This window comes from Sinocyclocheilus anshuiensis, unplaced genomic scaffold (assembly GCF_001515605.1).
Source record: "Sinocyclocheilus anshuiensis isolate Anshui unplaced genomic scaffold, SAMN03320099.WGS_v1.1 scaffold821, whole genome shotgun sequence".
NCBI classification, from domain to species: domain Eukaryota; kingdom Metazoa; phylum Chordata; class Actinopteri; order Cypriniformes; family Cyprinidae; genus Sinocyclocheilus; species Sinocyclocheilus anshuiensis.
Window position 1 is genome coordinate 433754 of NW_015558606.1, and position 11606 is coordinate 445359.

The 11606-nt window shown below is 36.4% G+C and overlaps 1 protein-coding gene across 2 annotated transcripts in view; it reads left to right on the forward strand.

Moving 5' to 3' along the window:
* The first annotated feature begins 1289 nt into the window (after positions 1 to 1289).
* LOC107680237 (cohesin subunit SA-1-like) overlaps positions 1290 to 11606 on the forward strand; it is a 41959-nt gene continuing 31642 nt past the window's right edge. The window contains exon 1 of one of the 2 annotated variants that reach the window (XM_016476039.1): positions 1290 to 1695. The gene's annotated coding sequence lies outside the window, so the exon portion shown is untranslated. The remainder of the gene's footprint in view (positions 1696 to 11606) is intronic. The other variant, XM_016476040.1, reaches the window with a different exon arrangement.

Below are 11606 nucleotides of genomic sequence, written 5' to 3' on the forward strand. Positions count from 1 at the left end.
TAGAGTGTCTCGAATCTACCAGACTGACAAAAGCCACTGCTGGGGAGAGATTCTAGTGTACAGAAACAACACTGGGACTAACTGATAAATCCAGATGGGGGAGGGAACAGGAAATACAAATGCAAAGAATATGCATGTATAGATGGATAAAAAGTGCTCTCTTTGATCTGGCATGTTTGTGAGGAGAATGATAAGCTGGCCTGGTCTCACAAATGATGTGATCTATCTATCTATCTATCTATCTGTCTATCTATCTATCTATCTATCTGTCTATCTATCTATGGACCCAGATTTGAGCTAGATACAATGTCTTTAGATACAATTGCTCCATTGTTTTGCTATTAATATTTTGTGACAAGTACAAACTATCTGAAAATTATTGAGACAAAACATTACATATTTTTACAATTTAGAACTTCAAATTAGTAATGTGCTTATTGCATTATCAACTAAGAAAATACGGTGAAAATGCGACAAGATGTTTGGATAATTGACTGTCAGCACAAGGTATTGTTTTCATTGTTTCACATACATTCCCCCGGTTTCACAGACAAGGCTTAGTCCCAGACTAAAATGCACGATTGAGCTGTCTTAACTGAAAATATCTTGCTCTGACATATCTTAAAATATGTCGGTGTCATTGTTCTGTGTCGAGATGCACTTGTAATGTTTTCTTAGTCGCTTAAAGGCCATTATGTGCTATATTTGATGTCTTAAACAGCACAGAAAGAACAGATGAAGCAAATTACATTTCATCTTGTTTTTATGTTTTTCTATGTTTGCCACAGCATCTGAGGTGGCCTGATGGGTTGTTTTGATTGTGATTCAGACCTTTCTCTTAATTTGAATGATTCATTAGCCCTGCAAGATGAGAGGCCAATGTGGACCAGACAACAGCTCTAGACCCTCTCAGTGTGAAGACTACCCACATACATTACACTCCAAACCCCTGGTGCAATTACACAAAGGTCACTACAGATTAGTCAATTACTAAAGACAGAGCTTTAATATCTTGTTTTCACATGAAAAAGTGCGCATGAGGGCAGTCGACAAGATTCAATTAAAGCAATCAGACAAAGGGAGAAATAAAAAGGAAGTAAAACTTGATCATACCTGATAAAATCAACAGAATATTCAATATGCTACGATAGTGAAAACAAACTTTTGCCCAGAGTTACAAGGAATAAAAATCATTATAAATTCTGAGAAAGTATTGCAGCTGTTTACAATTTATAGAGCTCCTGAAACATCAATCACACCATTAAATAAATCAACAAATACAGTTTATAATGTTGACCAATTATGTTTTAGGATTCTACAGTTTAAACGCCTATAAGCCCGCATAACGTGTCTTTCCTATGAAGAAACACATCAGCACCAAATCTGTGCTATTTTAGCGCCTAAACTGCAGACATGTTTGTCCTGGTTACGAGGGTCTCTCCTCCTCCCCCTGCCGCCCGCTGTGCTTCGGCTATTCTCGGCTGTGTCCGCCAGAGGGCGCTCGGGCTCCGATGTCAACTCGCGCCATTCGATTGTGGAAAATGCCACCAGATGGCGGTTTAGGCTTGCTGCTCTTCTGAAAGGCGCGGTTCCTTCTCCCAGTCCAATTTTCAATTCATAAATCCATATTTAGCAAAACTTTTATCGAATTCCGAATAGCGGGAACGCCGACCTTTGCGACCATGAGTATCCCAGGTGAGTTGTATGCGTTTTTGTGCTGTTAGTGGAGTGTGAAGGGTAGCGGGTTTGGAGATTAAAGATGGAGGACAGCGGGGCTGGTGGGGGATGGGCGGCTTCTCCTCTGCTCTCGCACTGACTGCGTCTCCTCAGGCCAGATCCACACACCCGCAGCCGGTCTTTAGCGGCTCGTCTGCGGCGCTGTGAGCTCAGACGGCTCGGTCATGAAGAAAGGGCTCGTTTTCTTAATGTAGAAGTGTAATTGAACTCATAAGTGTCTGCAGAGCTGCATCGGTTTTGTCGCAGATTTTGAGCTGCACTCATGATCTAATGATCAGTTTATGGCAAACACTGATTGCTGCAGGTTTGAATAGATTCTGGTTTGTTTCTCTAGGTTTTTTTTCTTATGACATAATGAAGTTGCCGTTATTTAATCTGTCAAAGCCAGAAAATTATTTCAGACATGTCAACAACAGGCTTAAAATGTAATCTGGTGAGTTTTTGTCATGATAACATGATTAATCCCAGTGTAAGAGATGGTGAGGAGAGAAGAAGGAGCCAGACAGGTGTAATACTGTTGCTATAATAGAGGAATATGTGAGAGACTTCAGTGGGTAAATGTGTGTGTGTGTGTGTGTGTGTGTGTGTGTGTGAGGGGGGAGGGGTTGAGTTTTCACCTTTGTTTTCATCTGTACTTTCTCAGACTGAAGGAAGATCACACTAGTAGTGAAATGTAACAGTCAGGCCACACTTCACTTGTGTTAATGTTATTTTTCTGTTTGACTCAGACAGGTTTTCAGCAAATCAACTCGGGTTAAACTAGAAAGGCAACTTAATCCTAAGAAACTATTAAAATTGTTTTTATTAACTGAAATAAGGCTAAAATAAAAATATTGGATGAAAAACTTGACGATTTTAGAGGAGCAAAAAAAAAAAAGTAACAACAAGCATGTAAAATTTCTAAAACTTAAACTAAAATAAATTGAAAACTGAAAATATAAAAATAAAAGCTAATTAAAATATGTATATATACTATATGCTTAACAAATACTATAATTTTAGACTTATTAAAATCTTTAAAATTGCAAAATTATGGAAATTAATAACATCTTAACACATTGAAAAGTTATAGAAGTTAATCGTTTTAAAAATTAACAGAAAAATCACGGAAATTAATAAAATGATAAAAACCCATTGTCAGAAGGTGCGGGAAAAAGTGTTATTCTGAAAGTGTTTTTTTTTTTTAGACTTGTAAATACAAATTTCACTGAAAATGCAACTGAGGTGATTTGACAATAATATAGCATGCTACTGTTGAAACGTTTATTGGTGTTCATTTTAAAAAAGTGAAATAAATGAACATAAATAGCCTTTGAACCTTTGAATGGTTATTTCTTCATTACAGTAACTTTTAGAAAATAAACTCTTAAAACACTTTTCCGTTTATTTATTTATTTATTTATAGTGATTTAGCTTTGAAACCTCATTGTCTTGTGATCATCAAAAACATCAACTTTTGTTGATGTGTTTGTATTCTTAGATTTAGACAGGCCTGGACATATTTTTGTCAGTTACTTGTGACTTAATTTCTGGTTATTCTTATGTTCGTCATACTTTTTTTTTTATACATTAAATCACACGAATTTTATGCTGTAATCGCCGGACTAAAATCTTATAGCTGGCTTCTCTTCAGTCTTAAATGTCAGTATTGTAATATTGCTGTAATGTTGCAGAAGTGTGTCCCAGTGTTGCACTTTGAGACGAGCAGCAGTCAGGAAAACCACTAGCTGACTTTTTCTGTGATGTGCAAATGATGTAACCATTTTTGTGCAGGGTTACCCAACATAGCATAGCCTATGGTTAAAAGTGTGGGCATTAAAAAAACATCTGAAGAAAATTGACACCAGTTCAGTTTATGAAATATATACCTGACCAAACAGAGACTGTTAGAGCAAGTCAACCATGTAGTTCCTACTTTGCATCTTCTTTTCCTAATGGATTGAAGGATAAAAATCCTGCTATGTTAAACTGAAAGATGTTGAGTACTTTATGTTCAGTCGCTGGTCTCAGGGCACATCGCTGAGAGCGAGAGCTGTAATGTCTGGTCAAGAGGTGTTAAACTGTGGCTCACCGAGTCCTTTAGCAGCTAAAACCCATCCGTGTTCACTGTCCACATCTCCATCTGTTCACCATTACTCCTCACAGCACAGCCATAATGACATCTTCCTTCCAAACAGTCAGTGAGAAGGCATGTGTGCTTTTACTTGTGTTTTTAGGATTGCAAGGGAGCCTGTTCAGAATGAGCTGATGTCAGCAGGGTTTCCTCTAGTACCAGACATGCAGGAAAAAATCTGTTAATATTTGAAAAGGCCAGCTCTGTCTTTGTAATCTACAGATAGATCTAGATAAATCAAATGAATCTGGCATTAGTCTGTGTGTATAAATCATTTATAATTCATGCTCTTTCATTGTGTTGGCTCCTATTTATGATCACCTTAAGCTCACTTATACAAAATATGACAGGCTAGATATCAATAACGACATATACCCTGTAGGTTTGGATGAAATATAATAAGGTTTATACGTAGGGCTGTGCGATATTGAAGAAAAATGCGATATGCGATACCTTGTTAAAAAATGCGATATTCGATATGCGATACGATATTGCTTAACGTGTGTAAACTCAATTTAAATGATATTTTAAAATATTTAAAAATGAAAAGTATATAACCAATTTGTTTCACATTCTTTCTTGGAAAATAAAGAATCACTATAACTTCTGAAAGTGACCAGCAGTGTTTTGGCATTACTTAAATGTGTGCGTCAGAACTGAAGAGACGCTGTGTGAGATGCGGCTTGTGCGCATGCTTCAGGTGTGAGTCAGACAGCAAGACGAGACGGCAAAGAGTTGTTTTCTGCAACTTATTGCACTTAATAACTCTTTTTAACGTCAAGCAATTCTCTGCTATATGCGTCGAACTAAAACTTTGACCTTTTGCAACGTTTTGATTTAAGTAGCCTATTATTAAAATGATAATGATATTTACATTTGCGATATTTCGATAATTTCGATATATCGTGCAGCCCTAGTTTATAGCTAATATATCATGCAAAAATTCTAAATAAGTTCCAGCTTCCTTGCATCAGTACTTGAGATTTCACCAGATCCACAAGATCGCATTGTGTCTATATATGTTGAAGGATTAGTGTACATAGGGGCTTTTTATCATGCAAAATGATAAACACGAAATTTGCATGACCTAAAATAGAGTTTATTTTGAATGGCTTTTGTGTTCATTCTCTTGGCACGGAACAGCAGATTGTTTGCTAGCAGTTAATCAAAGTCTTTCTCAGACCTGAGGCCAAAGTCTGTCTAATGAAAAGAGTGAACAAGTTGAAAGGTTCGGTCTGATGATACAGATGTCGTATTAATAAACGAAAGAGGCTTTTCGAAAGAGTTTTGCTATCGAAGTACTATCTTCTTTGATTGAATTTTTATCAATCTCTTCAGCATGAGGCAGTTTCAGTAATAGTTGGTTGATTGAGCTACAAAACCAGGTGTTTTAAACAGACATTGCAAAACTCATATCAAGTCAAATATCTGCAGCTCTATTCTCACACTTTTTTTTTTTTGTACCCAACTTTGAACTTTATCAACCTCAATTTTTGATTCATGTTTTTGGACTGCCAAAAGATGAAATTTTTATACAAAATTGGTGCAAAAATTATTTTCCGAAGTTTACTGAAAATGCAACTGAGGCGATTTGACAATAATATAGCGTGTTGAAATATTTATTGGTTTTCATTTGAAAAAAGTGAAATAAATAAACATAAACAGCCTATTTCATCTGTGAATGGATATTTCTTCAGCTACGGGCATTTTTAGAAAATAAACTCTTTTAAAACACACTTTTCACATTCTCAGTTGTTTATTTATTTTGTGTAATAACAATTTCTAAAAGTGAATACACATGAAATATTACAGGAGAATTCTACTTTTGTCACCAGTGTCATTTCCACCACATCTGAAGCAATACATTAGGTGTAATAACATACTGTGGTGGAAATGACATTGTAAATTTCACATTTCATCTCTCCTTGGTAAATGAGTTCACTGGGGAAAAGTAGTTGATTACGGTGGGAAAAAAAACTGATAGAAGTCATAATTTGTGTACGAATTGATATCAGTTTTGCTAAATAAATGTAGAAAAGCTAGCCTATATGTTTATTTTACTCTTTAATTAGATACATGTAATGTAATAATTTTTATAATGGCTTTTTAGTGTATATCTTTATAGGATTTCCATAATCTAGATAGAAAGTTTGGGTACAGAACCATGGTTAAATGTTGATATTTATACATTAAAACAATTTATAAAGGTATGGTAAAAAGTTTCCATGATAGTTTAATAAGACCATCATATAACAAAAAGGAAAAAGTTGAAGATTAGTTTTAATAATGTTCAACCACTGGGTCATAAAAGCAGCTATAACTGAAGAAGCACCTGCGTGTTGCCAGTAACTGTGCTCCTCCCGTCAGCTGTGGCTCTGTACCAGATCTGTGAGATTACCAATTATTTCACCTGACATCTGACATGACTGCTCCGATACGTCTGACAGTACGGATATTGTGATTATCTTTCTCGCCGGAGATACCCTCAAAACAGACGTGAATGGGACCTTTGTGTTCATTGAAAGAACGTGATTGAAGCTTGTTAAAGTGCAGCAGCTCTGAGAGTAAGACGGCTCCATACTGTGTCTCTCCTTCCTCTCCTGCAGTCTCCATTTTGTGAGCGCCTGCAGCGGGGCGGCCATGACTGCTGCCGCAGTGATACCAACACAAAAGCACTCTGCCTGTCCCATTCAGATGCATGTGACCGGCGCAGACTCACTGCTGCGAGGAAGGATGAATGTGCTTTTGTTGTTGTTTAGGTTGCTGTTTGTAAAGGATTTAATGGTCAAGAGTGTTATCTTCTGGTGAGAAACATTGCTAGCCTCTAGTGAAGCTCCCAGTGGATCTGTCTCATCAGTTATTACTGTAGTTTCTCTCACATTCAGCACCAGCTGCTGGGCTGTGTGTGTTAGAGAATAGGAAATGTCTTTCTCAGTCTTCAGGACCTTCTCTTTTTCACAGTTAATGTGTGTTTGGTGTCTCTGCTGAATAAAAGCAGGAAGCCAGCACAATGACATGCCTCAGAGCTGCAGCTGCATTCACACACCACACCTATAAAAGTGATTTTACACTAGAGTCAACAGTCTGCCTTTGTTTATCAGGTTCAATGTGCATTAAAGGGGTCCTATTATGCTCTTTTACAAAGTCTTGATTTTGTTTTGGGGGTGTACTAGAACATGCTCTCATGCTTGGTGGTTCGAAAAATGCATTATTTTTCACATAATATACATTATTAAAATACCTTTCTCCCCAGCCTGGCACAAACGGCTCAATTAGTTCCGGCTTTGATGAAGGTCCGCCTTCCGAAAAACAAAATGTGTTGTGATTGGTTAGCTGTCCCAGTGCATTGTGATTGGCGAACAGCTTAGACAGTGTTTCATTACTGCCACGCCCCTTGCTCCGTCTTTCAACAAAAACTTTTGGGTGAATCTGGCACTGTACTCCCTCATGTTGTGGAAGCTGTCCTCAGTAAAATGCGCAGCACACAATAGCAAATTGGGGTTATAATGCTCAGGAACAGAGTTAAAAAATAAAATTCAACCACTGTTTCCTGACATCATCCGCTTTCGGAAGCCCAAACAAAGACGTTTGGGCACGGAGGTGAAAAAAAACAGCATTTCAGGCGGACGCGCACCGGACGAGAAGCGCAGCGTCGTGCCACGTCTTTAAAATTCAAATACTTTATTTTCTATGAGTGTAGGCATTTTTTTAATCAAATTTTGGTGCTCCTAAATTTTTTAAGTTAGGAGCACAAGCGCTCCTAAAAAGAAAAATAAGCGTAGAGCCCTGCATAATAGGACCCCTTTAAATGTACTTTATTTTTGTTAATTGTGACAGGATTTTGTAGGTATGGGTATTAGCAGGGACCTGGCGATAATGTTATTTTGATTTCTGGACCACATTTAATAGTGTTTTTTTTTATTTATTAAACTGATATTGCAATCTCTCTGTCATAAACATTGGACTTTGGTATTTTGCGCAATTGTTATAAGTCTAGATTTTGGACTGATAGATATAGTGTGACCTAATGCTACTCTATGTTTTGCCTTCTCACATACTTGCACTGAATGGTGGTAAATTGTTTTTCCCTCCAAAATTTGTCATTATCTCTGGATATTTAATTTAATTATATGTATTTGCTCTATTTTTAGACTGAAATCATTTTTACACCTTTGTCATCATCTAATGCTCAATTAAAGGTGATCTGTAAAAACACTTGTAATTTAATAACTCTGTTGAATGTATACTGTAAACATTTAGCAATATCTCAAAATTAATATCCTGTACATTATAATTTTGGTTTTAGTGCTTTATTTCTAATTTATTTAGACAAGATAATGTAGAAATGTAATATATATATTTATATGTATATATATCTACAAATGGTTCCAGTATAGTCAGGGCTCTACGCTTACTTTTCAATTTAGGAGCACGGTCAAAAATTTAGGAGCACCTTCTAATCACTAAATCAAAAATTCTGATAAAAAATTAACCTTCCCATTATGAGGTGATATTTGACTCCTTAAAGTGATTTACAGGGAATTTTGTTTTTACCTTTGTAATGGCATTTTTCTAACTTTATTAAAAGTATGTAATCTTTTATGTCAAATTAAAAATATATATATTTATAAGCTTTTTAACATTTCTAATTAAAACAACAGAATAAAAACAAGTAGAATAAGAAGTAGAATAAGAATAAGTTACCAATAAAATGAAATCAGTATTTAAGAAATACATTTGTGCTACAGAGTTGGCACAGAAGAACACACAAGTGGCTTGTAGGTGTATTTTCAGACGTTTAATGAGGCTCAGAGGTCGCATGAGTGCAATTAAATTCATAAATTCATGTTGAGGTTAATGTTTTAAATATACAATTTTGAATATAGAAATATTAAATGATTTAAATAACAGAAAAGATATTTTAAAAATTAAACTAAAATTGCCAGCAGGTGGCGGCAAGTCACTGATTTTATCACTGAATCATTCATTCAATTGATTCGTTTGAACGGCTGATTCACTCAGGAACGAAGTACTGACTGTCTTTATGAATGGGTAATTGAATCATTGACTCACTAACGCACTGTAGAGCCCTGATAGTGATGCACCAAAATAACATATTTATCGAAACTGAAATGAAAGATTTTGCTGAAAATAAAGTTTGGGTAATTACATTTGAGTATTTGGGTAACTGAACTCACTGTCTTCTCGGGTGATATATTAAAGTTGCAGTAAGCGATTTCTGAGAAACGCTGTTGAGATTTGAAATCACCAAAACGAACACGTCCCTAGCCAATAGGATCACACCCCTATCTTGATAGTTCCGCCAACTCCACCATCATGAGTGGACACGCCCCTTACTGCTGTTTGGCTAGAAGTGTGTTTTGGTGCTCAGTCTGATCCGCTTTCAACAGTGTTTTTCAGAAATCACTTACTGCACCTTTGAACCAGTCATAGTAGCAACAAGCTGCCTGATATTTCAGCCAAACAGATTTTGCTACTCTGACGAGCTACACCATCTGAACGCACGTGGTGGAGATTTACTACTAATCACAGGAGCGGCTTTACTGACGAGATGCGCATGAAAATCGCATTCGATTTTTTTGCACAGCCCTAGGTGAAGTGTATCCGCTCTGCTGGGAAGTTTATCTGTTGTAGCTTATCCACGATTTGTGCATGGAAAAAGATGCTGACACAGTCAAAACTCAATGAGAAGTAGAAATTAAATGTCACCATTTCGGTCAGTGGTTTTGCCTGAAAAAAAAAAGAAGCTGTTTAGCCAAACATTTTTGGTTGCTGAATTTTTAGTGCATCAGTATTCCCATATCTTTTGTTGTTGAGGTCAATGTCAATGCGTCCAATGAAAAACTATGTTTGTATACCATTACTTAATCTGCATCCGTCAGCAATTCAGATTTAGGAGAACCTATAGGACACACTGAGAGGTTTTACTGCCTGTGAGCTTTTGCTCATGCTGGGCTGTAGTATTGTTTAGCAGACAGTAATGATGGAAGATTATAGCGAGCCCAGCGTTCAAGGTTAATCCTGACTTCCCATCAGTGGAGAAAGATCCCTGAAGATTAAGGGCTTCTCACGTTCCCCGGGTCAGTCATCTGCTGTTTGGAGCACCTCATCTCATTAGTGTGCAGTTAAAGCCTTATGCTTTAAACGGTGTATTGTGTCTGTGAGATTTAGCTGTTACACAGAGGGGCTGCTACAGACAGTGTGCTTTTATAGTTACATAGTGTTGTTAAACACTTAAAAATGTATGAATGTCAATGCATTAGACTTGAAAAAGCTTCTGCAAACAAACAGTGCTATCTTCACTCTGAACCAATTGCATTCAAATATTCCTTCTTCTTCACCTTATGTGTATAAATCAGCATGCCAAATGAGTAATATATCTGAATAAACAATATTCCTAAAACAATAGCTGACCTGCTGCTTCCATCAAGATTATGAAATGCACACTTTATATCCCGTGAAGTCAAGGAAAATTGTGCGGGACAATAAAACGGCTGATGTCGTAGATCACACAACAGTGCCAACATGACAGATGTAATATCTGTGGATTGTATTCATGAGGTCTCACTAGACTATGAATTCAGTATTAGCCTGCTTCAGATCCCAGATATTGGTAACAGGATATGATGTCACACTCTAGAGCTCCAATATTGGATTAATAATGAATTTAATAATAATAATAATGTCATCATATTGTTCAAATGTAGTACCTTTCTGCAAAACTGCAAACCATAAAACTTTGTGTTGAGCCTGGAAGTCACGTTTGACGTGACGCTTTGACGTTTACATTTAGATTTACAGTTAGATTTAAACTTTTGGCCTGAAAAGTATTAAAAATGAAAAATGAAATAAAATTACATGAATATATTAAGTCAGCCATTGTATGAAGACATTGATTGCCTGCGATACAGTTAATATGTCTGGATTGGTTAAGTCTAGTAATAGACGGACACATTGAACACTTACAGGTTATTATAGTAATACTAATAATAAAACTTACAATAAAATGACAAAAACGCACAACAAAATCCTAAAATGAAAAATGCCAAAATACAAAGTAATTTAAAATATTTTTAAAATACTAGTGGTATTTGAATGATACTAAAATAACAGGGATACTGAGCTGGCAGGCTATTTTACTCTTTTGCTTTTGCAGTATTGACTAGGGATGCACCGATCCGATATTCATATCGGGTATCGGCTCCGATAGTGCCATTTTTCTCGGATCGGGTATCAGAGAGGGCCAATCCAAATCCGAGATTTTATTATTTTTTTTTTCTTCGATTGTGCAAATTATTCTGTGTTACTTCTGAAGCCATACGATAGCTTAATGTGAGCTACATATGAATATTTAAGTCCTTACATTAAAGTTCACACAAACTCTTTTCTCCGCTGTGGCTGTCAGTCACTCGTTCAACCCTTAAACCCTGGTCGCGTTCGGTTACAGCAGTCAGCTCGGTAAAGCTCTCTCCAAGATCATTCTGTGTTCCCATTATACTTGATTTGTAAATACATGTCATGTATTTTTTTGATTTTGCAAAAAGGACTTTATCTTCTTGCCAGAGTTTAATGTTGTTTTGTTACTTGCTACCGGGTGTCTGTGAGAACAAAACGGGGGTAGAAAAGACTATAAATTGTTTTTAACGTGCACGGTAACTGAAATTTAAAACTGTTAAAAGAAAGGCTCAATAACTGTTGCACAGATATAATACACTACGCATCAATTTCTCTTCCC